Genomic DNA, 23,285 nt, shown 5'->3' with positions numbered 1-23,285 from the left:
ACTCGTCATCTAGCATTAGGTATATCTCCCAATGCTATCCCTCCCCCCTCCCCCCACCCCACAACAGTCCCCGAAGTGTGATGTTCCCCTTCCTGTGTCCATGTGTTCTCATTGTTCAATTCCCACCTATGAGTGAGAATATGCGGTGTTTGGTTTTTTGTTCTTGCGATAGTTTACTGAGAATAATGATTTCCAATTTCATCCATGTCCCTACAAAGGACACGAACTCATCATTTTTTATGGCTGCATAGTATTCCATGGTGTATATGTGCCACATTTTCTTAATCCAGTCTATCATTGTTGGACATTTGGGCTGGTTCCAAGTCTTTGCTATTGTGAATAATGCCGCAATAAACATACGTGTGCATGTGTCTTTATAGCAGCATGATTTATAGTCCTTTGGGTATATACCCAGAAATGGGATGGCTGGGTCGAATGGAATTTCTAGTTCTAGATCCCTGAGGAATCGCCACACTGACTTCCACAAGGGTTGAACTAGTTTACAGTCCCACCAACAGTGTAAAAGTGTTCCTATTTCTCCACATCCTCTCCAGCACCTGTTGTTTCCTGACTTTTTAATGATTGCCATTCTAACTGGTGTGAGATGGTATCTCATTGTGGTTTTGATTTGCATTTCTCTGATGGCCAGTGATGGTGAGCATTTTTTCATGTGTTTTTTGGCTGCATAAATGTCTTCTTTTGAGAAGTGTCTGTTCATGTCCTTTGCCCACTTTTTGATGGGGTTGTTTTTTTCTTGTAAATTTGTTGGAGTTCATTGTAGATTCTGGATATTAGCCCTTTGTCAGATGAGTAGGTTGCGAAAATTTTCTCCCATTTTGTAGGTTGCCTGTTCACTCTGATGGTAGTTTCCTTTGCTGTGCAGAAGCTCTTGAGTTTAATGAGATCCCATTTGTCAATTTTGGCTTTTGTTGCCATTGCTTTTGGTGTTTTAGACATGAAGTCCTTGCCCATGCCCATGTCCTGAATGGTAATGCCTAGGTTTTCTTCTAGGGTTTTTATGGTTTTAGGTCTAACATTTAAGTCTTTAATCCATCTTGAATTGATTTTTGTATAAGGTGTAAGGAAGGGATCCAGTTTCAGCTTTCTACATATGGCTAGCCAGTTTTCCCAGCACCATTTATTAAATAGGGAATCCTTTCCCCATTTCTTGTTTTTGTCACGTTTGTCAAAGATCAGATACTTGTAGATATGTGGCATTATTTCTGAGGGCTCTGTTCTGTTCCATTGATCTATATCTCTGTTTTGGTACCAGTACCATGCTGTTTTGGTTACTGTAGCCTTGTAGTATAGTTTGAAGTCAGGTAGTGTGATGCCTCCAGCTTTGTTCTTTTGGCTTAGGATTGACTTGGCGATGCAGGCTCTTTTTTGGTTCCATATGAACTTTAAAGTAGTTTTTTCCAATTCTGTGAAGAAAGTCATTGGTAGCTTGATGGGGATGGCATTGAATCTGTAAATTACCTTGGGAAGGATGGCCATTTTCATGATATTGATTCTTCCTACCCATGAGCATGGAATGTTCTTCCATTTGTTTGTATCCTCTTTTATTTCCTTGAGCAGTGGTTTGTAGTTCTCCTTGAAGAGGTCTTTCACATCCCTTATAAGTTGGATTCCTAGGTATTTTATTCTCTTTGAAGCAATTGTGAATGGGAGTTCACTCATGATTTGGCTCTCTGTTTGTCTGTTATTGATGTATAAGAATGCTTGTGATTTTTGCACATTGATTTTGTATCCTGAGACTTTGCTGAAGTTGCTTATCAGCTTAAGGAGATTTTGGGCTGAGACAATGGGGTTTTCTAGATATACTATCATGTCATCTGCAAACAGGGACAATTTGACTTCCTCTTTTCCTAACTGAATACCCTTGATTTCCTTCTCCTGCCTAATTGCCCTGGCCAGAACTTCCAACACTATGTTGAATAGAAGTGGCGAGAGAGGGCATCCCTGTCTTGTGCCAGTTTTCAAAGGGAATGCTTCCAGTTTTTGCCCATTCAGTATGATATTGGCTGTGGGTTTGTCATAAATAGCTCTTATTATTTTGAGATATGTCCCATCAATTCCTAATTTATTGAGAGTTTTTAGCATGAAGGGTTGTTGAATTTTGTCAAAGGCCTTTTCTGCATCTATTGAGATAATCATGTGGTTTTTGTCTTTGGTTCTGCTTATATGCTGGATTACCTTTATTGATTTGCGTATAATTGAACCAGCCTTGCATCCCAGGGATGAAGCCCACTTGATCATGGTGGATAAGCTTTTTGATGTGCTGCTGGATTCTGTTTGCCAGTATTTTATTGAGGATTTTTGCATCAATGTTCATCAAGGATATTGGTCTAAAATTCTCTTTTTTTGTTGTCTCTCTGCCAGGCTTTGGTATCAGGATGATGCTGGCCTCATAAAATGAGTTAGGGAGGATTCCCTCTTTTTCTATTGATTGGAATAGTTTCAGAAGGAATGGTACCAGCTCCTCCTTGTACCTCTGGTAGAATTCGGCTGTGAACCCATCTGGTCCTGGACTTTTTTTGGTTGGTAAGCTATTGATTATTGCCACAATTTCAGCTCCTGTTATTGGTCTATTCAGAGATTCAACTTCTTCTTGGTTTAGTCTTGGGAGGGTGTATGTGTTGAGGAATTTATCCATTTCTTCTAGATTTTCTAGTTTATTTGCTTCTCGGCCTTTTGGCTAAGATCAAGTGTAGTATCTGTTCTTATCAGTTTAATTTTTTTTTTTTTTTTGAGACAGAGTCTTTGTCTGTCACCCAGGCTGGAGTCCACTGGCGTGATCTCAGCTCACTTCAATCCCCGTTTCCTGGGTTCAAGCAATTCTCCTGCCTCAACCTTTCAAGGAAGTAGCTGGGACTACAGGTGTGTGCCACCACGCCCAGCTAATTTTCTGTATTTTTAGTCCAGATGGGGTTTCACCATGTTGACCAGGCTGGTCTCAAACTCCTGACCTCAGGTGACCCACCCACCTTGGACTCCCAAAGTGCTGGGATTACAGGCATGAGCCACTGCACCTGGCTAATGCCTTGCAGTACACATCTAAAGAGAGCATTTGACTTTATCTAACAAGTGCTTGACTCTGAAATCTGTTAACTGTATGTCTTCTATGTCTGAAAGTATTTTTTTTTCAATTCCTGTGCTAAGTGCTGTATTTACTTCCTTATCTCATGTGAACCTTACAAACCATATGAACGTATTTTTTAGAAATTTTCCTTGAAACTTTAAGAAAGCAAATGGCAATGTGGTGTGTGCTTTCTTAAACTTCCTTAAAACTCTATTCAGTGTATCCTCTTCCCATCCTCACTTTTTGTGACTCTTGGCAATGACTGCGTCTTTCACACCATAGAAAATAACCTGCTCTGAAACATCAAGGCTCACAAGCTGGCCTTACCAGAACCTCCATGGACCAAACACTGCAAAGAAGCCTCAGAATCACAGATGCATAACATCTAGCTAGCCTGATAACATTACACAGCTGTTTATTTTTTATTTTTATGTCTATTACTTTTAGTGTAGCAGTTTTCTTATACTCAAATGTCTAAACATTGAAAACTCAGCCAATGCAAAGCTATACAACAAACCCTTTGACAGCCTTCGCACATTTTAACAGTATTACTTTTCTTAAATGAGCCAATTCTGAGACACAAATTTCATAATTCTTGAGATTTTCTTCCACAATAGAAGTTTTGGTTAAAATGATTTATTTGACCTGAATCAAATTATGGAATTATGTTCTAAAACTAACTGTATTCCATTTATTACATCTATTGGCCCTTAAGCCAAAATTCTGCCAGCCATTTCTCGTCTTCGTGCTGTGCTCACAAGGACCAGCAGCATGTACTAATACTGACTGTCTGCCCAGTAACATGCTAGAGTACGAGGAAGGCACCTCAGGCACATGGAGGCAATAGCTGCAACTGTGTCAAGGCACATGCCCTATTTTTTCATCACTCACACACTCAGAAATCCACAATGGGGAATATACATTTTGCATGGCAGAAGAAAAAAATGACTCAATCCCAGCTAGGGGGATTCCCACCTCACTCCCTCACAGCACTCTCTACCCAACCACCCTCCCTCACCACACTCAGACATGCTCACAGCTACACACAAGGATGATCTAGCCACTTCTCCCATCAATTCACCACTCCTAGAAAAACTGTATTTGGCTTAACTTTATCAAGCTGTCTGGCTGCCTGAAGATTTATAGATGTCAAAATAAAAAACTAATTACAACTCGGAATACTGCAGTAGCACCTGATTTAATGTCTAAGGCAGCAGGCCAGTGAACATACTGAGAAAGGGGAACCCTCACACACTCTCCATAAAGGAGCCATGATGGGGATCAGCATGGAGGATCCTCAGAAAACTAAAACTAGAGCTACCATATGCCCACAATCCCACTGATGGGTATACATCCAAAAGAAACAAAAAACAATATATCAAAAAGATATCTGCACTCCCATGTTTATCTCAGCCCTATTCACAACAGCCAATACATGGAGTCAACCTAAGTGCTCATAATAGATGAATGCATAAAGAAATGTGGTATGTATACACAATGGAATACTATTCAGCCATAAAAAAGAATGGGATCCTGTCATTTGCAGCTACAAGGCATAACCGGGGATCATTGTGTTAAGTGAAATAATCCAGGCACAGAAAGAAAAATATTACATGTTCTTAGTCATATGTGAGAGCTGAAAAAGTGGATCTTATGAAGACAGAGAATAAACTGATGATTACCAGAAGCTGGGAAGGATTTGGCAGGGGAGGGCTCAGGAGGCTGAGGCAGGAGAATTGCTGGAACCCGGGAGGTGGAGGTTGCAGTGAGCCAAGATCGCACCATTGCACTCCAGCCTGGGGGACAAGAGCAAGATTTCATCTCAAAAATAAAATCATAAAATAAAATAAAATTTAAAAAAGTTCCCGGTTATCATGTTGTTGAGTACTACTTAATCAGAATATACTTGAAAACAAAAGATTCTTTGTGGTTTTTTAACTCTTGGTAATTAATCTATTGTAGGCAGTATTAAAAAAATGGTGTAGGGCAGTGAAACCAATATGAAATGGGTAGTCTGAAAAGCAGTTACTAGATATTGACCATCATTTTAGGAAAGACAGGCTATTTACCCCGCTATATGCTCCCAGGTAAACTTGTCTTCAATTCCTGTTAAGTCAAACGGGAAAAACCAAACTTGCCATCTCTCTATATTCACTATCATTTAAAAAATTCTGTTAAGAGACACCAAAACATAGTATTTCTTACCTCCTCGCAACATAAACAATTGGCTTCCCAGCTTTGGAATTCCCAGCTTGGTAGAAAATACTTAATGTTTTCAAAGCCTTGATCTCTTCTTTTTCACGTACCTGATGCCTAAAAGAAAAAGAACAGGGTAACTCTGAGGCTTTATGTTGTCTACTGAGTATGTAAAACAGTCCATAATTGGATAAACAATAAAATGCTAAAATGAAAAATTATTTTAAAAGCAACAGGCATTCTAAAGGGTAATTTGACAACATGCACAAAAAATCTCAAGGTATTGCTCTTTGAGCCACAAAAGCACTTTTAGGACTATTCTAAGAGAACTACTGGATAAGGATATTAACCATAGGATTGTTTTTACTCATGACATCTTTGTGCCAGACAGAAGTTTATGATTTTTTAATGAATTCATTTTATTAATCTTTTCCTTTCTAGTTTATGGATTCTGAATGGATGAAAAAGGCCTTGCTTTACCCATGTTTTTTTTTTTTTATTTATGGGAGTTTATCCTCATAAACGGTATGAAAATATTTTTTCAGATCATTACTCAGTTTTATCAACACCATTTATTGGAAGTCCATCCTAATCTTGATTTCAAATACCACTTTTATCATATATTATGTTCCCATATGTATTAAAGCCTGGTTTAATTTTTATATAGTCTGCTCAAGACTCAGTATGCTTCTTTAACTTCAAGATTCATGTCATTCATCAACTCCAGAAAACATTCATCCTTTACCCTTTCAAATATTTCTTCTTCCCATTCTCACTGAGCTCAACTTCTAGGGAACACCTACTAGACATATTTTGGGACTTCTCATATTCTATCTTCTGCATCTCTTAATCTCTTTCATATTTTCCATTTCTTTGTCTGTAATGACTGTATGCTAGGTAATTTGCTTAGAAACTACCTTCAGCTATAAACTTAATTAATTAATTAGGTAATTAATTTACAGATGGAGTTTTGCTCTTGTCGCCCAGGCTGGAGTGCAGTGGCACGATCTCAGCTCACTGCAACCTCTGCCTCCCAGGTTCAAATGATTTTCCTGCCTCAGCCTCCCAAGTAGCTGGGATTACAAGCACCTGTCACCATGCCTGGCTAATTTTTATTTTTATTTTTTTTTTAGTAGAGATGGGGTTTTGCCATGTTGGCCAGGCTTGTCTCGAACTCCAAACCTCAGGTGATCCACCTGCCTCAGCCTCCCAAAATGCTGGGATTACAGGCGTGAGCCACCGCACTCTGCCTAAATTTTTTTAAGTATACGTATTTTCTTTTACACCTAGTGTATCTATGAGTATTGTGATTTGGGAAGGGGACTGTATTAACTCAGCCCATCATGCTGCTGGTACCAGGTCAGCATTTAAAAAATATTAATGGAAACAACCTAGATATCATTTGATAGGAGAAAAACATATACATCTGCATAGATAAATGACTGGGAGACTATACACCATATGTTAACTGAATTATTTCTGAGCAGAAGGATAAACAATTTTTAATTTTTTTTACTTTCTTTAGATTTCTATATTGAGTAATTTAATAATTTTTTTTTAATAAGAGAATATTGGCTGGGCACGGTGGCTCATGCCTGTAATCCCAGCACTTTGGGAGGCTGAGGCGGGTGGATCACCTGAGGTCAGGAGATCGAGGCCATCCTGGCTAAAACGGTGAAACCCTGTCTCTACAAAAAATACAAAAAATTAGCCAGGCGTGGTGGCGGGCACCTGTAGTCCCAGCTACTTGGGAGGCTGAGGCAGGAGAATGGTGTGAACCCAGGAGGCAGAGCTTGCAGTGAGCCGAGATCATGCCACTGCACTCCAGCCTGGGCAACAGAGCGAGACTCCGTCTCAAAAAAAAAACAATGACAAAAATACCTGAGACTATTATAAAGCTACCTTCATTTTTTTAAAAAAGAAAATGGGTCTCCAAAAGCATTGGTGGAAATTTAGAATAAAAATAAGATCTAACATTTATTAAACACTTTAGAAGTACCAGATACTGTCCTAAGTATACTATATATATTAGATCACATAATCTTCAAAAGCACAAAAGACTGCTTTGTAAGGAAAGGCAGGATGTTAGAAAAAAAGGAGTAATAAAAATATTTTCCTAGAAAAATAGAAAAATGGCCAGGATGCCCTCAGTGATGTTAAATTTAAAAATTGTTTGTTTTGATGTACTCATTTTTATATGTATTTCTATTTCTAGTTACTTATTTTTTTTACTTCTTTTAATTTATATTTTACTTATTTCTTTCTTTATAGACAAGTCTCATTCTGTGGCCTAGGCTGGAATGCAGTGGTGCATTCCCAGTTCACTGCAGCCTTGACCTAACCTCTCACCTCAGCCTCCCAGGTAGCTGGGACCACAGGTGTGCACCACCACACCTGGTTAATATTTTATTATTTGTAGAGATGGAGTCTTGCTATGTTGCCCAGGCTGGTCTCAAACTCCTGGCTCAAGCAATCCTCCTGCCTTGGCATCCCAAAATGCTGGGATTACAGACATGAGCCACAGTACCCAACCTATTTATTTATTTATTTATTTATTTATTTAAAAAAGACAAGGTCTCACCATGTTGCCCAGGCTGGTCTTGAACTCCTGGTCTCAAGTGATTCTCCAACCTTGGCCTCTCAAAATGTTGGGATTACAGGTATGAGCCACCATGCCTGGCCTAAAAATAGTATATTTTTGTATTATATAATTTTCAATTAGGTAATATGAATATTCTGTACAGAAAATACAGAATATTTCTGTACATATATAAAATATGTCCTTAATTACATAGGAATAAACATTTGCTACACTGAGAAAAATCTAACAGAGCTAAAAATAAAAATTGATTTGGAAAGGACATTATATACCCATACATTCTTATGTTTATACATTCTTTCATAAATTCATATATTCTTTTAACAGTATCAATGGTTTGGAGTTATGTGTACAAAACCATGACCTATATGTAATACAACTAACAACAGGCACTTACAATTCAAGGCATATTATATACAAAGCTTTAACATCCCATCATCAGATTTTGTTTTTTTCTCTCTGTTTTGACAGATACTATGAACACAACATTCAACTCACAGACACCATGGAGCCCTTACTAAGCATAAAGTACTGTGAAATGTACTTTAAAAGATTCAGCAAACTACTCTCACTGTATCATCACAGAGTAAGTGTCTAACAATGAGGATATCTTATTCACAAACTAAATCCCACTAAATGGGATTCAAAACAAACGTCCACAGAAATTTTATAGCAATACTGAAGTAGACTATATTTTCTGAGCCTTAATCTAAAAGAAGTTAAAACCATTCATCTTTATGAGGGTTCTGAAAAGTGTTATAGTGTAGTAGTAAAGTTCTGCACTTAAAACCAAAAGACCTACGAATCAGGTGTGGGATCTCACAAAGCCAATTATTCACACTGAGTTGCATTTTCCTTAACTATCATCTGAAAATAATGTTGTCTTCACTCCCTGGTAAGTAGTAAATGTGAAAACTTATGAAACCAAGATGATAAAATATGATTTGTTACTACTATTATGGAATCAACATATAAAACACTCTGTCTCTATATATAAATAAATAATATATAGAATAGGAGAAAAGTTGGATCCCCAAACATGGCAATGTGATTATTAGATGCATCTTTCCTCATAGTCTTCTATCATATCTAACAAGTGGCCTAGTGGTAAACTCTGCTTCTCAACCAAAAAGAAAGCAATCTACATTTCAAGGTTGTACTTTACCTCATCACAAATTCCTTAAACTTTGAACTGGTAAGGTTAAGGCTGGACCAGTATGTATCTGCCACAGGTTTGTGCTCTGGAGGACCCAGGTATACAAGAAGTGTTGCCATTTATCAAAAGGTCATCTTCCAACAGCTTTATGATCCCTAGATATAGCAAACTACTTAGAAAAAAGTAGCAGTTCACATTTAGCAGTACACATTTCTTTAACTTGTAACTGGTTGCTTTTCCTTTAACTATCAGCTGGTGGTCCCTGTTGATTTGTAAACAGCATCCAAAAGACCTCAGGCCCATGTCTACTTCGATCCATTAATAATGCACAGAAGATTAAAATGCCCTGTGGTTTAAACTCCCATCTCCAAATTGCTTACCCTTAGCTTCACAGTCCACTACTTTTCCGTGAATGTGCTAACCACTTTTATTGCCATTTAAAAATCATTTGGACTCATTTTTCCTTTGTAAGGAACTCCTCATACATAGGAATTTGGTCCTTTTACAAGTTTATATAACTAGATGGGACAGCAAGTAATTTATGTTACACAAGAGACTAACAAGAGTTAATGAAACAATGCCCAAATTAATAATTTCAATTTTTAAGTATTTTTTCTTTCTTTTTTTTTTCCCTGAGATGGAGTTTTGCTCTTGTGGCCCAGGCTGGAGTGCAATGGCGCAACCTTGGCTCACTGCAACCTCCGCCTCCCAGGTTCAAGTGATTCTCCTGCCTCAGCCTCCCAAGTAGCTGCGATTACAGGTGCCTGACACCATGCCTGGCTAATTTTTGAATTTTTAGTAGAGATGGGGTTTCACCATGTTGGCTAGGCTGATCTCGAACTCCTGACCTCAGGTGATCCACCTGCCTCGGCCACCCAAAGTGCTGAGATTACAGGCATCAGCCACCATGCCAGGCCAGTATTTTCTATATAAAGCTTTATTTGCATATACTTAGAGTATCACAAATGAGTTTATCATAGAATTGAAACACTGACAATATTTTAATTACTGAATTCCTACGAATTAGCTGTTCTTCAGATTCAAATGCCAACACTAATTTGAACTTCTTTGGGTCTATGACAGTTTGCAAGCCATACAAACCCAAAGAGCTAATCTCTGATTTCTTAACTTGAGAAAATAATAATAATAACCACCACCGGAATCTACATAGGTTTGTTGATTATTTAATATGACTTAACCTTTTGTTTGTATTTTTTTGAAAAAAAGACTTTCTCTTTCTAAACCATAATTCTTAGTCCAAGAATTATGGACTATGCAAAGTAAAAAGCACTATTCATGACCAATAATTTTATTAATCTAAATTTAAACAGAGAATGTTCACTATCCTCATGACTGGGAAATCTTACCTGTTGCTAGAAAGACACTGGCCGATTTTCTCCTGATTGTTCCAGAGTAGATGATGTAAAGCGAGCACATTGCCGTCACTGCTGAAGGAAAGGCTATGATTTACTGCATCACTTGTAGGACAATCAGATGCCATATCAAGAAAAAACATTAGAAAATGCAAAGTCACTAGAATTTTCAACACCAGAGACACCCCATGTTTGAATGAAATTTATACGAAGTAACTTTGTGAAGCAACTGAGATGACAATTACAAATATGGAGGGCTCGTTCCCAAAACGTGATTTGTCATTAGACAAAGTTAAAAGGACAAGGAGAAAGTTGGCTTTCCATTTCGGATACCTGGCTTCAGCTTCTGTAGTTAAACAACAACAAAATTGAGATGGATGAAACTTTGGAAAGAGGCTGGTATTTTACAGATAAGGAAATGAAGGTCCAGACAAAAGACCTCCCCAAAGATATATAGTCTGTTAGGTCAGAGCCAGGATTAAAACTTTGTTCCTTTTAACTTTCTATGGGTCCTCAGTCTGCCAGAATATGAATCCTGTGCTGACATTCACTCTCTTTCCAACGTGGCTTGTCATTCAGCAATATATCTTTTAAACTCTAATTTTCCTAAGAGAATAAAAGTCAGTAACAATTAAAATGATGATAAACTGGAAGAGAGAGTTGTACAAGCCTAGCTTAGATGATAAGGATCAATTAGATTCACACTGCATGAAAAGCAGAATTCCAGACATAAATTTACAAAGCACTTTCTTATGAATTATCTCATTTTTTTTCTCTAAAAACAACTCAGGCAAAGAGTTTATCCCCACTTTACAGATAAACCAATAACTCAGAGAAATAAAGTGAAATAACTGGTTATGGAAATCCAGCAGAAAAGTTTTCTAAAATCATAAACTTCAGTTACTCATGAACAAAATCTTACGTGTTTGCATTACTTGGTTAAAAAGATAACATTTTAGTTTAGATACACTTCCAAATTTAAGTATCACAAATATTCTGATACCAATAAAAACCTTATTAAACATTCTTATGCATTATCAATACCAATTTGGTTTTAGTTTTAAATAAAAAGAATCCTGTTTCTTCCTTATCTCCATATTGCACCATCCTCAAATCCTTTACTTAACTAGACATGTCCAAAATGCCTCTTGGTTTTCAAATATGAAGATCACTACCAAATTACAAAAAATATTAATTTATTTCAAGACTGTCTTTTATAGTAAAATAAAATAAGACAAGCTATGTCTTGACCTAGAGCAAGAAGAGAAAAAAACCTACACAGAACTTCATGTAAAACAGGATTTATGTGAAACTGAAAATATTTCATTCAAACAGAGCAAGTGAATAAGTGGCAAGTAGTTTACCTTCATGCTGCATCAAAGCTGCTTTCACAAAATCATTGAAAGGCCGCATATGCTCTTCTTTTGTGAAGAGAACATGATTGGCAATACTCTGAAGTATCTACACAATAAAACAGCGTTATAAATAATCAGATTATTTATTGTATGAAGTCTATACATTAATATAGTCTTTAAAAATATGAATTTTCTCGATATAATTTCTGCTAGTAGTTAAAATCAATCATTTCTCATTCTATAAATTATTTTAGGTAGTGTTTCTATTCTTCCTAAATATAATTATATTCATATAAGAATACATATTAAAAATGTTTAATGTCTTTTAAAATAAAAAATCCTATAGCCTTCATTCTAGTCTGTTTCAGAATGTCTAGAATGATTACGCAAAAAATGCTCTTCATGACACAAGGCATCTGCTATAATCAAAAGTTTTCTCATGAAAATAAGGTCCATCAGGTACCTAACTAATGAATTCCTTTGTAATATAAACAAAATAAAACAAAAACACATAACTGAAAACCATAGGGTATTTCCAATATAAATGTAAGAGGAAGTACTGTAAGAAAAGCTGAAAATTTAGTTGGAAGGGGAACTTAAGATAGCTAGATTATCAAAATAATTCACCTTTGACATTAACTTCAAGCCCCTTCAGATTCTAGGTGGTGGCTTTTTATCTAAAATCCCTGCTTCATACAGTGAGACAATGGCAGGATTCATAAATCTGAAGAACATGGCACTTCCTACTGCACTGATACTGTTCTGAGGGAAACGTTGGCTAACCACCGAAAAACAAGTTGAGAATTGAGTATAAGGTTTGAATTAAAACAGGGGCATGGGAACAAAGAGTTCAAAGGTCAAAATTTGCACAGAAACTCTGAGTCAATCAGTCCTCATGAATGACACATTTCTATTTTTTTCTTCTCCCAAAACATGAGAAAATAGTTTCCCCTCAATTCTAGTCTTGTATCATATTAAAGTACAATTTAGGTATCTCAGAGGAAAGAAAAACCTCATGGATGAGATGGGTAGAAGAAACCTGAAAAAAGATCTTCACTGTATCATCACCTATACTGCAAGTTTGAGGAGTCATGAAAACAGACCAAATTTTCACACAAAGATGATCATAATTTACTAAGATTAACAGACACGAAAGTGTGGTCAACATTATAAGGTGAAACTAAATTTTCAACAGCACACCCCCAAAACATCCTATACCTGATAGTACATATTTATGTTTTGTTGTGTACCAGTTACAACTGAATTAAAGAAAAAAATGCTTGCTATAAAAAAACAAAATCTTAGATTCCTATTGAGGAAAAAAAAACTTACTTACAAGTAATGTTATTGCCTGTTGCCAGCTTCCTTTATAACAACCTACCTATTATTTAAACCATGGAGGGATGGGAATTCTTGGGGACCTAAAAGAAAAAAGGATCTCAACAGAACAGCGAACCCCTATGTCTACCTCAATTTATAATTCTGTCAAATAAAAATAATTTAAGAATTCAAGAAATAGTTGTCCAGCCTGAAAAGTAATGTGAACCCAATATTTAAAGTGGATTGATTTTCTCTTTATAAAACATTCTACATTAAGATAAAGTAAAAGGTACCTTAGACTGGGAAGAGTGCCATAAAACTGGTTCAGCCCCCATCCCTTCCCAGTGTCCCCTGCTTTAAATCATGTTATAGATGAAAATTATATTATTTTGGAATTTACATTTTTATATATACTATATATATTCATTTTTAAAGAACACTTAATGTAACATTTTAATCTCTACAGCTATTCTTGCTTAGTGTGGCTAACTGCTGTTTAAAGTAGCAGTGATTACAAAACTGTAGCATTCCACTCAATATTTTGTGATTCCAAGGATAAACCTTCCTTTCAAAGGATATTGGTGTGGGGGACCCAGATTTACATGCAAAATATCACATAACTATTTTTTGCACAATGCCTCAATAAATTAATATTTCCTGTCCTAAATTCACATGACTGACTCCAGATTAACTCTGGAATCGGGATTATTTCACTTCATCCTGTTCAACACAGTGCTTCACGCAGTCCACATTTTAAATGCATTCTTATCACTGCTTATAATCTTAAAATAGCTTTCTGTAATCTCTAATAGGAAGTTAGTAAAAATTAGATTTTAGAGAATAAAGTATTTGTAAGCGGTGAGCTGTAACAATATAGTCCCACCTTCAGTTACACTGCACACAGTTCAGGAAGCTTTCTTTATGTTACAGTGTTTATTGCATGAAGAACAACCTTAACCCTTCAATAAGGGGAAACTGGTGAAGGTGGCTAAATATAGCTGCTTTATTAGAATGGCTTTAAAACCTAAATACCATTTATTTTTAGCTGAAATATATAAATTTAGAATTAGATATAGAAGTTTTAGCTAAAACCATAAAAAGATAAAGAATTAAGAAAAAATTTGAGTGCTTTGACTATTCCAATATAGTGTTCAACCTTCTGGGGATGAGGAACCTCTTTGAAATCTGATAAAGGTTAGAAAAATGGATGTATGCTTTCACACAAATTTCTTCACATGATTTTAGAATATTCATAGACCATCACTGCTACTGAGTAGTTCTCTTAAAACTCCCAAATTTTAGTCTCAAAACAGACAATTCTCTGGTTGGGCACGGTGGCTCACACCTGTAATCCCAGCACTCTGGGAGACTGAGGCTGGTGGATCAGTTGAGGCTAGGAGTTCCAGACCAGCCTGGGCAACATGGTGAAACTCCATCTCTACCAAAAATAGAAAAATTAGCTGGACGTGGTGGTGCACGCCTGTAACCTCAGCTACTTGGGAGGCTGAGGCAGGAGAATCGCTTGAACCCAGGAGGTGGAGGTTGCGGTGAGCCATCGTGCCACTGCACTCCAGCCTGGGTGACAGAGCATGCAGGTGACTGTGTATGAATAAGTAAAGTCATGGAAAAAGGAAAGAGGAACAGCCTTAACTAGTAACGGTCTCTGGAGGTAGAAGCCAAAGACACCTTTCTCCAGCCTGTCCCTGGATCTGAGGCAAATAAAAAGAAGGATACCTTAAAAAAATTACAGGTATCATTAAAGAAAAGCGTATTTGTATATAACTTTTATAATTAAAAACAAATTTTAATGATCAAGGGGAGAAGTTATGAGGGCCTTGCTTTATGAAGTGTTAGCAAAAAAAAAAAAAAAAGAGCAGTTTTATGTGAAAAGATGATAAAACTGGTAGGATCCACTTCAGAGCTAACATGTTGCCCATCAGAGATGTGATCAGAATTCGTAATGAAGGATCCAGGAGTTTTTATAGACAGGTAGCACCATATACCTATAGAAATGCATGAGTAGGACTTTATTATGCCTGCTCCATACATTTTACCTTAAAAGAAGACAATCAGCTCTGCACATTCTGTACATAATCATTACTTGACATACCTCAGCACACACACACAGAAAATGAATGATACAAACCTTGAAACAGAGTGTCATTATTTTACTGGCCAAACTGTTGCCTCAGAGGAGAGTCTGAATGGAGTCAGTGTGCCAATTCTACTTCTTTACAAAACATATTCCAGAGCAGCTGGTAGAGTAAATGCTGAGAATCAAATAGAGTAACCAGAACTCAAGCCAGTTCATGCTGAGAACAAAACAAAATCAGGTTAGTGCAAACAATCCCATTTTTTTCTCAGGTAGATAGGTGAAGAGTGGCAAAAACGTAAACCCAAAGTTGACAACCACTTGCTAAATTAAGGCAAAGGTGACTGATAAATATTTCTCCTGAGATTTATCTGCGTGTATTGTTTATGATAGATGACTATATATGATGTCTACGATAGCTGTTAATTCCAAGGATTAACTGGTGAAAGCTATTAAGAGAGGCCTAGGCTTTACCAGGAGACAAAATCTCCAAGATTCAGTTCAAATTACATCACAAAATGAAAGACAGCAGAAACAGAAGATGACAGCAAATAATTTAGTTTGATTTGTACAAGCATTTTCACAGAGCAGAAATAAGACTGATGATCAGAAGAGTTCTACTCTCTTTCTTCTCATACAGTCGGGGAACTCAGTGAATGCTGAACATAGACTAGGTAGAGACACGACAAAAACAGAAAGACTACAGGATTTTTGAGAAATCAGGAAGAAAAGAAACTGGGCATTCAGAACCCAGAGATCATCCAGATTTACAAACAAAGCAAGGGGACAGGGATGAGGGCTGAAATTCCTATTACCTAAATGATATCCTTTATAACTCCCTGTAGTAAAGCAGTTTGGGGTACACTCAAGAAAAATGATCTACTGGTAAATCACTGTTTAATCACAGGAAGAACTTCATAGAGAATAGGGGTAACCATAAAAATATGCCTCAATCCTCAAGCAGTAACAGCAGGGGCCAGGATCATGGCCCATAGCTCTCTAATTCTTGCCTGGTCCCAGGATTACAATAATGTGATAGGTGAGATCTGGCCTAATAGAAAATTCCTTCTCAAAGTCATTTCATATAAAACTCAACAACAAATTAAAGCTACTTGAACTTAACTGATTCTTTATTTAAAAAATTACTGAGTATTTTCAGTGCTAATCATAGGTAGATCCTAATAAGATAATTCACAATAGTCATTTTCAAAACATTTGAATGTTTGTGAAGTAATTTTAGGCTTTAAGAAGATTTCAGTGATTTGGGGCTGTTGCTAATCAATGAGTATAAAATTTCAGTTATAATAAGTTCTAGAGATCTGTGGTGCAGCACTGTGCCTATAGATAGCAATACTCTATTCTACACTTAAAAATATGTTAGAGGGTAGATCTCATGCTAGGCGTTCTCACCAAAATAAAATACCAGAGGAGAAGCATTTCAGGTGGTGGCAGCAGCAAGGGTGCTTAAAGCAGAAACAAGTCTAACAAGGAGGGACAGAAAGGTAGCTGATGTGGCTTTGGTGAACAAGAAGGAAAATGGCATGAGATGATGTTAGAGATGAGGGAGGGCCGAAATCAGGTGGAGCCTTGTAGGACAGGATAAGGAGTTTGAATTTTACTTTAAGTACAGGTATAACAAATATCCTACAGCTTTTAGCAGAAACAAATCTACAATGACAGATTACCTTATTAGTTATAATTTACTATAAGTGAAACCATTTTTGGTACACTAAAAAGGAAATACCCTTTTAATACTGGAAAGGAACAATCACCCTTCTCAACGTTTTCACATTTATTAGGAATGATGTGATTTTAGGAAAATTTTTCATTAAATTAAGAGAGAGACCTAATAGCCATATGATGTTTCCAGTGTTTAAAATAAACAATATCATAATATCAAATGCAAATACAGTGCTTAAATTTTTAAAAATTGTGTAAGATATTATGGGGAAAAGAACAGCAAACTGGAGGTAGTAAACAGGCACAAATCATGGATTCCAATTCCAGCACTGCAACAACTGACTAAAAGTAGGTTTAACCTAATTACCTTCTCAAACATATGAAGACACTGGAGTAGATCAGCGATTTCTAATCAGTGTTTAAACGGAATTTTTCGGTGGGATGAAATGATACAGAACACTAGTCAGGTCTAGGGTGCCAACCACTTCCCTACAGCTGAAAAGTCACCTAACTAAACATCTAAGATTTCTTCTGGCTCTAAAATTTTATTAACTAATTCAACAAACATTTATTGAACCAACATGTTCTGAAGGATTTGCTATGTGCCAGGCACTTTTCTTCCCCACTTACTCTATGCACTTACCCACTGAGAACAAGGAACCACACTGGCCAGATGTGCCATCGCTGTAGGGAGCTCTCCTTGATCACCCATCACTGTGACCAGTTCCACCAATCGCTCAAACCCATCAGCCAATACCGTTTCTGAAGTATGTCAAATTCTGTGCCTTGTGGAGGGATTTTCATCAGAACTTCCATAAATGTAGCTCTTGTCTGGAGATCCTTGTAGTACCCTAAACCTGATGTGGACAAATGGATGCAAATTTACTAACATGGCCTGGCTGAAGTAATTTTTGCTTATCTTACAAGCCAGTTCTCTGGGCTGTGTATTTCTATATGAAACTTTCATTTGATCTCACCTATGGAGTGCATGAGACCACCGTCTACGCTGGCACTGAGTAAGTTTGACATTGCAAAGACCGCACAGTGCCGCCGTGATGCCAGCCTCTGAGACATGCCACGTTTCCTGCCACCTGTTTGTGCACTTTCATCTTCAGCTTCACTGCAGGCATTCAAAAGGTTCATAAATAGTGTGAAGTATCAGAGAAATAAAAAGACTGACCTTTACATAGTGAAGGCCGTATCAACTAGAAAGCTAACCAGACATTCCAAAACAATCACATGTGCATGGTGTGACTGGCCCTGGATTAACTGCTTCTCTCCTCTCTCACGATAATCAGCCAGGGTGACTCATTATGAAGCACGCTGTGTTGGGCATGATTATACCTGATACAGCCTAGCATACCTTTCATAACATAAGCATCAAATAGATGCAATGTTTCCTGGTAAATGTGTCATTTTTAATGTTAAGTATATAAAATTAGTGGTCCAAACAGCTTACACAATGTCACTTTTGTAAATGACTTAGTGAAGCAATCTGGGTTTTATTATAAGCAAAATTTCAGGGATCATATTATTTTCTTTAAAAATCATAAAACACAGTTATGTTCCTAATCCTAGTCCTGAATGGGGAACATTTCTTTGTTTTTTTGTTTTTGTTTTGTTTTTTGTTGTGTGTGTGTGTGTGTGTGTGTGTGTGTGTGTGTGTGTGGCGGTGGGGGGGGCTTTATTTGCTTTTGCTTTGTGTTTTTTGGTGACTGAAATTTACTTAAGAAATAACTGTGTCCCCTTTGGCTTCCATCAATTCCACACCATCTCCTTCCTCAGGCTGCACAGGGAGACCAGCTAGAAGTGAAACTACTGCTTCCATGCTTGCCTGGTCCAAATCTCTGAAAAAAAAAAAATTAGAGACCATAAATCTTTCAGGTTATTTCACTTCCTCTCAAATAAACCTCTTATTAACAGATATAAACTTTAGGAACTACCTGTTTCATTAAACAAATTATTAGCACAACCCAAATAATTTGAATTAATATGCAGATCCCAGAATACAAAATCATCTCAAATAAGGAGAAGGCAATACTAACTTTCTACAAATCTTGGCAAAATGACTATCTTCAATCAGAAGCATGTACAATTGGCCCTCTGTCTCAGCGAGTTCTGTATCCACGGATTCAACCAATCATGGATTGAAACTATTTGGGGGAAAAAAAAGTAGGGTTTCATCTGTACTCAACAAGTACAGATTTTTCTTTGTCGTTATTCCCTAAACAATATGGTATAACAACTTATATTTATATAACATTTATATTTATTAGTTATTATAAGTAACCTAAAGATAATTTAAAATATATGGGAGGATGTGCGTAGCTTATATGCAAATACTATGACATTTTGTATCAGGGACTTGAGTCTGTGGATTTTAGTGTTCATGGGAGTGAGATGTGGGCAGGAGTTTGGGGGGTGGTTCCTGGAACCAATTCCTGACAGATACTGAGAGACGACCGTATTAAAAAGCTAGGCTTCATCAAAGAAACATATGTAAATGCTTATTATACAGTCCATAGCGTTTAATCACTTTCTGATATGTGTCAATAAGTATTTATCACTAAAACAGACTTAATTAGACTTAATTACTTCTTTTTTTCTGTCTGTGGTGCCTGAATCAGGAAATCAATTATTTTTTAGAAAGACCAACACAATGAGTTCCTCAAATAATACCTTTATCTATCTAATCATAACATAAATGCAATCTGAGGCTTTATGTATCTTATTTCCCAATAACGGTAGACTATTCTTCATAAACTGACAACACTAACTTCCCAAACATACCACTCTCGCACCTTTATTTTTACAGAAAGTCTATCAGTCAAAAAAAAGTAGTAATAAAGATTAGTATCTTTACATATTTCAACCACAAAATGTGACATCTAAAAAGTTTAAATACACATAAAATACAAGTATAAAGCTGTAATGAAGTAGTTATAATTCTTACAGGAAAACCCACTAACACTTGAAGGTCATTCTCTTTTTTACCTTGAAAGACATTTTACAACATCATCTGCTGCTTGGTTTGATGTTCCCATAACCCAGGCTGTCAGGTATTCTACAATCTTATTCCTATAGAATAGTGGAGAAAAGAGAAACAGTAAACAATTTTTTTGAAGCCACACACACACCTTTAATTGTGTAAGATTTCTTATAGTGCAAATACTTTGGCAGATAACCCAGGTGACATGACGACTTTATAAAAGAGATACTGATATCACAGATGTAAAAGCCAGAAGGGAACAAGCAACGTGGATATTTATCCTCCAACATGGCCCTGATTTATGATATCAAATTGGAAACAGAATCAAATTCTTAGCTCAAGTACAGCACAGTTTTAGAAAAAGGGAGGCTTGCCACAGGCACAAAGCTTAGGGAAATTTGAGGAGAGACGTAGAAAAAAACAAACATGTAAATTGCTCTCTTTTTATATCTTCCTTTCTACCAATAACCAGATATCTACTCTATTTCTGTATTTCATTGAACAAATTAAGATTTACAACACCCTACATTGCTCTTTTGAGAACTCACCTAAATTTCATCTCTTGGCAAAATGAGAGGTCATCTCTCCTTGCCATCGTTACTCCAACCAACTGACACTGTTTCATTTTTATTTGAATTGCATGGACCATATTCCCAAGCACATGAACATACCTATACAGACACAGAGACAATAAAAAACTTATCAGATATAGACAAAAGAGAAAGCATTCAAAATACTTTAGTCATCAAATAAAATGAACTAAATGTAAGTCTGAAAACAATAAGATATTTATTTTTATGAGAACATACACAACTTCTGATTACCTTATTGTCACACCCTAGTTTGTGTGCAGTAAAGAATGGCAAATTATTTTATCAATTACTACCAATATCAATGTGTAAGAGGTTTTTCTTATCTCTTAAAGTATGTTTCTGCTACATTTCAGTAGAAAGCTTACCTGACCAGATGTAACATCATTGGTTCAATGCTAGCTTGCTCTAGATGTTCAGAGCTGCCTTCAGTATGATTATCTAGCAAGTTCTTCATTATAGCTATGGTTTGCTCTACAAATCGAGTGTTGGTATCAGTCAATAAAACCTATAGAAAGAACAAATATATTAATCATTTGCCATCAATGCCCAGAAGACAGACTTCTAGAGAGATGAAACTGACTGATCTAAACACACAAACAGAGAAGTGCACCCACAGGCACACAGCCAAACAAGCATACAGATATATGCAGACACTCATACCCATACACAAGGCAGGTATACCCTCAGGCACACATACACACCAGAGTTCCTAAGAAGCAAGCTGACCCCTACATTGAGATGACTCTTCTTTCTGCAAGTTTTTGGCAATTTTTAAAAACTGTGAGCACCTAATTTAAATAATCGGAAAGAAAAAGGCTTCCTTATTTCAAACAAGGTGAAAAATAAAAAAGAGCACACTTTACCTGTCCTTGGGAGTCAAAAAACTTGCTGATGGCATTCTTCAGTTTGTTAAATAGCATCAGATAAAGAGCAGGACTCAATTCTAGACCCACCAGGTCCTTAACATTGGCCCGTATTTGAAGTCCCACTTTCTCATGGTTACACACCATTAAGGACAACAACTGATCCATACATTTGCTGACAGGTGTACCTGCGTTTCCCTCTGAGGACATCACTGAAATCATGGAACCCTGACATTCACTGACTGGACCCATGGGTGGGCTATAGGTTGCCAGGCCAGAATTACTTCTCTGCTGGAGGCACACTCCCCCAAGGGCACAAAGGAAGCCAGTCATATTGATCCATTCCTGTAGGGAGTCTGTGTCAGAAAAATCTGTGCGTCCTCCTCCACTCACATGGAACACTCGACTCCTAACAATGGTCATGTGAAACTTTCAGCAGCCTAAACACAAAATTTTTGTGCAAAGCATGAATTAAACCTAAATTAGTTGAGACTTGACAAATTACTCTTTATCCAACATTTCTTCCATGACAAAAGTACAAAAAATGTAAAAAACACATTAAAATCACCCCCCCAAATTACCATATACATTTTTAAAGAGCCACTGATTTATTTTTGTCATACACTAATATAATCGCCCAAGTATCAAATTTCTTTTAAAAAGCTTTGATTTCGGGGGAAGGAGCCAAGATGGCCAAATAGGAACAGCTCCGGTCTACAGCTCCCAGCCTGAGCGACGCAGAAGACGGGTGATTTCTGCATTTCCATCTGAGGTACCGGGTTCATCTCACTAGGGAGTGCCAGACAGTGGGCGCAGGTCAGTGGGTACGCCCACCGTGCAGGAGCCAAAGAAGGGCGAGGCATTGCCTCACTCGGGAAGCGCAAGGGGTCAGGGAGTTCCCTTTCCTAGTCAAAGAAAGGGGTGACAGACGGCACCTGGAAAATCGGGTCACTCCCACTCAAATACTGCGCTTTTCCGACGGGCTTAAAAAACGGCGCACCAGGAGATTATATCCCACACCTGGCTCAGAGGGTCCTACGCCCATGGAGTCTCGCTGATTGCTAGCACAGCAGTCTGAGATCAACCTGCAAGGCGGCAGCGAGGCTCGGGGAGGGGCGCCTGCCATTGCCCAGGCTTGCTTAGGTAAACAAAGCAGCTGGGGAGCTCAAACTGGGTGGAGCCCACCACAGCTCAAGGAGGCCTGCCTGCCTCTGTAGGCTCCACCTCTGGGGGCAGGGCACAGACAAAAAGACAGCAGTAAACTCTGCAGACTTAAATGTCCCTGTCTGACAGCTTTGAAGAGAGCAGTGGTTCTCCCAGCACACAGCTGGAGATCTGAGAACAGGCAGACTGCCTCCTCAAGTGGGTCCCTGACCCTTGACCCCCAAGCAGCCTAACTGGGAGGCACCCCCCAGCAGGGGCAGACTGACACCTCACACGGCTGGCCGGGTACTCGAACAGACCTGCAGCTGAGGGTCCTGTCTGTTAGAAAGAAAACTAACAAACAGAAAGGACATCCACACCAAAAACCCATCTGTACATCACCATCATCAAAGACCAAAAGTAGATAAAACCACAAAGATGGGGAAAAAACAGAGCAGAAAAACTGGAAACTCTAAAAAGCAGAGCGCCTCTCCTCCTCCAAAGGAATGCAGTTCCTCACCAGCAACGGAACAAAGCTGGACGGACAATGACTTTGACGAGCTGAGAGAAGAAGGCTTCAGACGATCAAATTACTCCGACCTACGGGAGGATATTCAAACCAAAGGCAAAGAAGTTGAAAACTTTGAAAAAATTTAGAAGAATGCATAACTAGAATAACCAATACAGAGAAGTGCTTAAAGGAGCTGATGGAGCTGAAAACCAAGGCTCGAGAACTACGTGAAGAATGCAGAAGCCTCAGGAGCCGATGCGCTCAAATGGAAGAAAGGATATCAGCGATGGAAGATGAAATGAATGAAATGAAGCGAGAAGGGAAGTTTAGAGA

The 23,285-nt window shown here is 37.6% G+C and overlaps 2 pseudogenes; one reads left to right on the top strand and one right to left on the bottom strand.

The window, feature by feature from the left end:
* The window catches only part of LOC134738346 (neurofibromin-like), a 57,631-nt pseudogene extending 36,118 nt beyond the window's left edge, over positions 1–21,513 (bottom strand).
* Positions 2,679–2,814, top strand: LOC134738406 (U2 spliceosomal RNA; annotated as a pseudogene).
* Positions 21,514–23,285: the final 1,772 nt, after the last annotated feature.

Source organism: Pongo pygmaeus, chromosome 16 (genome assembly GCF_028885625.2).
Source record: "Pongo pygmaeus isolate AG05252 chromosome 16, NHGRI_mPonPyg2-v2.0_pri, whole genome shotgun sequence".
Taxonomy (NCBI): domain Eukaryota; kingdom Metazoa; phylum Chordata; class Mammalia; order Primates; family Hominidae; genus Pongo; species Pongo pygmaeus.
The sequence above is the reverse complement of the archived record's forward strand: the minus strand, read 5'-3'. Positions and strand labels throughout refer to the sequence as shown.